The sequence below is a fragment of the Littorina saxatilis genome, linkage group LG5, assembly GCF_037325665.1.
Source record: "Littorina saxatilis isolate snail1 linkage group LG5, US_GU_Lsax_2.0, whole genome shotgun sequence".
Taxonomy (NCBI): domain Eukaryota; kingdom Metazoa; phylum Mollusca; class Gastropoda; order Littorinimorpha; family Littorinidae; genus Littorina; species Littorina saxatilis.
The window spans coordinates 59,105,475-59,112,242 of record NC_090249.1 but is presented as its reverse complement, the minus strand read 5'-3'; positions in this window follow the sequence as shown (position 1 = coordinate 59,112,242).

The following is a 6,768-nucleotide window of genomic DNA, read 5'->3' as shown; positions in this document are numbered from 1 at the left end:
GGGGGGGTCCTATTTAATGAGATGCTGATGTGAGGTGTTCTACCTTACCCATTTCTGTCCCAAAACCTGCCATACTTCGAAACACGGGTAAAAATAAAGATAAATTAAAAATGGCACATTTCTACGTAGTGTAATAATGTATTTTTCAGCTTGTTTCCCTCTCTCAACCCTATCTCTATCGACCTTCCACTTCAATATGATTGAGGAAGTAGATTGAAAAAATTGATGTACAAGTCGAATAACAAAATTAGGATATAAAAATTAAAACATTCTGCATTCAGCATGTTTTACAACACGTACATCACGCGTAACATCATCGTACCTTCGCAGTTACTTTCCCTTGCGGCGATATGACAAGGAACATGGAGGCAACCCTAAAACACATACCCACACACTCGCACGCACGCAAACACGCACGCACGCACGCACACACACACGCACGCACACACACACACAACACACACATACACTCGGCAGCACACACACACACGCACGCACGCACGCACACACACACACACACACACTCGGCAGCACACGCACGCACGCACACACACACACACACACACACACACACACACACACACACACACACACACAGAGATGTGCACGAGTTTTTAGCTATTTTTTGACAGTATCCGTGTATTGGTGAGAAAAGCTGCGGTGAGGTCGTCTTCCTGAGTATGATTGAGCATCACCAGTAAAAGTAGATTAGTTGCGCATCTATCTATCTATCTATCTATCTATCTATATATATATACGACTTGTGTCTGTGTGTCTGTGTGTTTGTGTATCTGTGTATTTGTGTGTTTGTGTATTTGTGTATTCGCCATGCACGGCCAAAGTTCTCGATGGATCTGCTTCAAATTTGGTGGGCATATTCAGGTAGACCCGGGACACGACACAACCTGGTCGATATTTCAACACGTGCTCTCAGCGCGCAGCGCTGAACCGATTTTGGTTCAACCTCAGCTATTTTGGTTCCACCTCAGCTACCCGGGCCCCCATACCGACACACCAAAGCCAAAGTTCTCGGTGGATCTTTTTCAAATTTGGACACCGTATTCAGCTACACCCCGGACACAATATCATCGATGAGATATTTCAACACGTGCTCTTAGCGCGCAGCGCTGAAATGATTTTGGTTTTTGTGTTCATTTCACCATTATAAGTAACTCTTCCTTATCTTCTCATCTTATCCAGGTTTTCAGCGTTTACCTCCCTTCCTTCGTATGGTGCACTATATAGTGTGAGTGGAGCGTCTTCGGATATTCCCGGCGTTCTGTTACTGTTACTATTTTTAGAAGGTCAACGCAGTGTCCAGAACGTAAATTGGACCCGTAAATTATCCTCACTGTCAAAGTGCAAAGGTCGAATCAATTTATAGCCACGCGAAAAATACACTGTCATCTATCTCTCTATAGATACGGCTTCTCTGTGTTTTTGTGTGTGTGTGTGTGTGTGTGTGTGTGTGTGTGTGTGTGTGTGTGTGTGTGTGTGTGTGTCTATGTGAGCAACACCTGTGCATTGTTCAGTTCTGTTTGTGATGTGGTCTGGCGGCTTTTGTGTAATTTTATGTACTGGCCTTCCTTTGAGAAGCTCTAACTTGCTCAGTCCTGTTTGAGTGGAGTTCGCCTCCAAAGGTGATTAACACGGTTACATTCGTCGACAAGGATGGGACTCGATATGGTCAGGAATGGCATTATGGCCACTGAATCATATTCGTGCTGTTCCCATTCCACGAATCTGGGAGGGACCTAAGCTTGGCGAGCTTGGCGGGTCCATTGTTCGGACCCGGCGAAGGCGGCGTACGGTTCTAAGTACTTCTTCCCGGCGAAGCCGGCTACCCGGCGAAGCGGGTATTTATTCTAGTAGTATATATATGTGATAGAAGTAGTAGTAGCAGTGGTAGTAGTAGTGGTAGTAGCAGTGGTAGTAGTAGTGGTAGTAGTAGTGGTAGTAGTAGTAGTAGTAGTGGTGGTAATAGTAGTAGTAGTAGTGGTAGTAGTGGTGTTGTTAGTAGTCGTAGTGCTGATATTATTATTATTGTAGTAGTAGAAGTAGTAGAAGTAGTAGTAGTAGTAGTAGTAGTAGTAGGAGGAGGAGGACGAGGACGAGGAATAGGTGGAGGAGGTTAGTGTGTGTGTGTGTGTGTGTGTGTGTGTGTGTGTGTGTGTGTGTGTGTGTGTGTGTGTGTGTGTGTGTTTATACGCATGTGTTCACCGCAAAAGAAAAGAACGTCCTTGCGAATAAAGTTTATCGTCTTCAGCAAAGAGAAAAACTACTAAAAAACAACACTCGATGTGTTAATATTTAATATGAACGCTTTGTACCCGATCTCCTTTGGCCTTCGACGAACATGATTGGTTCATCATATCACCTTTACAATGCTTTTATGGTTTATATCTGAGGCCAGTATGCCATGCTTGTGCAGTCCTATATCGCAAGGAAAAAGCAGAGCAAACTTTGATACTTTATTGTGCTATTGTAGGAAGACGAGTTTTGGCGGTTATTTCCGCCACTGCTTTCAAGATAAAATTATGATGACCCTAAACTCGTTTCCAAGGTCTGCTAAGTATGAGAAGAGATAGAGATAGATAGATAAATAGATTGATAAATAGACAGATATACGGTGCAGTCCACTCAAAGTAAAAGGCGTTTATAGTATTCAAAATATTGGGTGCTGAGTGTTTTACATTTGTTGATGATTATGTTTTCTGACCGATCTCTCTGACGAGCTAAAGGGGTAACATCAGTCGGTCTGTATTTGCAAGCTTTTTGTATGTTTTGAACTTTTCTGTTGTTTCTCCTGATAAAAATAACGAGAATCACCCAATGAATTAAATAAGAAGAAATAATGAAGCTGGACAAGTATTACTGGTACCATTTTTGGCATGTCATATGTGTGTATATTTAAAGGTGAAAGGAACGCTGGAGTTTGCATCTTTGAGCCCGTTTGTATTTTAAATTCTCTCATACCTTACTTCTGTCTTGCTTGCCCTTTCTTCTTCGCTTTGAAACAATATGTGCTATGGTTGAAATGTCTATGTTGTGATTACCCCCAACCCTGCTCCAAACTCCCTCCAGTTAGACAACTGATCAACTAGACAACTGATCAACTAGACAACTTATCAACTAGACAACTGATCAACTAGACAACTGATCAACTAGACAACTGATCAACTAGACAACTGATCAACTAGACAACGGATCAACTAGACAACTGATCAACTAGACAACTGATCAACTAGACAACTGATCAACTAGAGACAACCAACAAACTTCCCTTTACCCCCCCCCCCCCACACACACACAAAACAACAAGTCGCGCAAGGCGAAAATACAACATTTAGTCAAGTAGCTGTCGAACTCACAGAATGAAACTGAATGCAATGCAACGCAGCAAGACCGTATACTCGTAGAATCGTAAGTCCACCGCTCATGGCAAAGGCAGTGAAATTGACAAGAAGAGCGGGGTAGTAGTTGCGCTGAGAAGGATAGCACGCTTTCTGTACCTCTCTTCGTTTTAACTTTCTGAGCGTGTTTTTAATCCAAACATATCATATCTATATGTTTTTGGAATCAGGAACCGACAAGGAATAAGATGAAAGTGTTTTTAAATTGATTTGGAAAATTTAATTTTGGTAATAATTTTTATATATTTAATTTTCAGAGCTTGTTTTTAATCCAAATATAACATATTTATATGTTTTTGGAATCAGCAAATGATGGAGAATAAGATGAACGTAAATTTGGATCGTTTTATAAAAAATTTGTTTTTTTACAATTTTCAGATTTTTAATGACCAAAGTCATCAATTAATTTTTAAGCCACCAAGCTGAAATGCAATACCGAAGTCCGGGCTTCGTCGAACATTACTTGACCAAAATTTCAACCAATTTGGTTGAAAAATGAGGGCGTGACAGTGCCGCCTCAACTTTCACGAAAAGCCGGATATGACGTCATCAAAGACATTTATCAAAAAAATGAAAAAAACGTATGGGGATATCATACCCAGGAACTCTCATGTAAAATTTCATAAAGATCGGTCCAGTAGTTTAGTCTGCATCGCTCTACACACACACACACACACACACACACACACACGCACAGACACACACACATGTACACCACACCCTCGTCTCGATTCCCCCCTCTACGTTAAAACATTTAGTCAAAACTTGACTAAATGTAACTACTCAAAGAATACCACACATAAAAAGGAACAACAAAATAATACAACAACAACCAAAACACAAAAGGACAAACGAAATATTAAAGCCACAATCCGCCTCATGTAAACCGCCTGTTTCTGATCACTGAGCTCCCCGAGCTTTTACATGTACAGTACAAACATACTTCCATTTGATCTCTCACGGAACGGGAACATCCTGGCATGGCTGCTTTCCGCTTTATTTCGTGCAGTTAGAAAGGAACTACATTTAACACAATCGGAAGCCTCGTTTTGGCGCTAGACCTAACTTTTAAAATCCAAATAATAAATGTACAGCTTGTTACACAAATGTTGTTAAAACACTAAATAATTCTTTTATCATCAAAACGAAGTCAGTACAGTTCGAAGTTTTAAAGAAGAAAATGTAAGTTTTACGCCCCTACGGCAAAGCCATTAGGGGCATGTTACACGGGAAAACCCGGCTTTGTATACAAATAAAAAATAAAAATGCAGCGGGGAGGGGGGGGGGGGGGGGGGGGGCTGTTGGCCGAAGGGACACCCGGGCTTCTAAGTTAGAAAGGATACATATGTCAAGCAAACCGGGTGAATGAGTCGACTGGTGTGTGCAACTTGCAGCTCTTTTGAATTGGTGACGGGGAAATGGGCTACCAAAAACGGTACAACTTTGGCTATGTTTAAATGCTGGTCGGCCGAGATTTCAACCATTTGATACAGTTTGTTGCTGTGCCTGTGTAGATTGAGTATTGCACGCATACAAACGTACTTCCGAGACAGGGCGACTATCACATCAAATGTGCTGCATCTTACCATTGCAAAGCAGACGAATTTTCGAACCACTACAGTTTCTTTGAGGATGCCGCCACTCTGTTTTGTGTCACTATCAGTCATTTGATCTAGGGCGCTATGAGCGCCCTTGTTATTACGTTGTGCGGGAATTGTATTTTAGATTCAGAGGTGCACAATAACATGCTTTTGCAGATATAGAGTAGGATTGAAAGCGCAAACAACTAAATTGATCATGTATGAAAAGGTGGGCCACATGGGGCCCCGATGGCTCAATCAATGGTTGAATAAACCACGAGAACTGGTGTGTGGTTTACGCGTGCTAAATAGCAATTCAAGTGATCTGTAAGTGTCATTTACTGTTGTTGAATGCTATTGTGAGTGTGTCCCATAAGGTTAAGGTTAGTATTGCTGTTTTTAACCGGCCCCCGTAGCGCAGTGGTTAGCGCATCGGGCTGCGGGCCGGGAGGTCGTGGGTTCGAATCCCATCAGGGTCATGTGGGTTTTTCGGGCTACGGTCGGCTCCTACCCAGAGTGGAAGTGCTATGGTTCCTATGGGAAGGCTGGGATCACACAGCCGAGTGTCATTCACTTAACGAATGCGACTTTGAGGGTGCTCAGGTTCTGTATACCTGACCAACACCGACGGAGGGACGTGGTGGCGGTCTGCTCTCTGGAGGGGACGCTCACTCAGTCTGGCTCCGCGACTTAAAGTCAATGTCGTTTGTAGGGGGCATAGTAGGTAGTGGGCTGCGTCCGTTAGCTCGGGACAGACCCACTACTGAACACCGTCGAAGTGACTCAGCAGAAGTGCAGTGTCATCTTCCGAGGGTAGCCTACCGCAGCGACCCGACATCCCACGTAAAATCGACAAGACTGGCAGCGGAACGAAATTCAGAGGTGGTTGGAGCAGCGAGTGCAGGGACGGGGCGGTGTGAGAGCACAACGGGACAAAGGAACAGGTGTAAAGACGAAAAAAAGAAGAAAAAAGTATTGCTGTTTTTGTGAAAGATGTCATCGTTCTGTAAACCTCATGTGAGGCGGAGTGGGGCTTTAAACAAACAAACACAGATTCAAGCCAGATATATTGTAGCAACAGGCTAACAAGCAAACAAACAAACAAACAAACAAACTAGCCTACATTGTCGCACATTTTTCTGTAGCACGTTGTGTCCGATATGAAGATAGAAATATTTTCAGTCAAGATATTTCAGTGACCTTTTCTTCAAAGTGTATTTCTTTCTTTCTTTCTTTATTTGGTGTTTAACGTCGTTTTCAACCACGAAGGTTATATCGCGACGAGGGAAAGGGAGGAGATGGGATTCAAAGTGTATCACACTCGCTGTTGGACGTATGTTCCAAGAAGAGCTTGCACTAACATTGTGTTCGCATTGTTTTGTTGCCGCAAGCGACAGTTTCAATCAAAGCGATTGGAATCCTCGTCATAGCAGTGTCACACGTTCACCGACCTGAAGGTACACCTGTGCGTTCCGGGCACCTTGTTGTACGTGCACGCGCAATCACATTCTCCTGTGGGTAGCAACCATCATTTGCGTAATAGATTTTCACTGGTGGGTTTTATATTTAGTCAAGTTTTGACTAAATATTTTAACATCGAGGGGGAATCGAAACGAGGGTCGTGGTGTATGTGCGTGCGTGTGTGTGTGTGTGCGTGTGTGTGTGTGTGTGTGTGTGTAGAGCGATTCAGACTAAACTACTGGACCGATCTTTATGAAATTTGACATGAGAGTTCCTGGGTATGAAATTCCCGAACATTTTTTTCATTTTTTTGA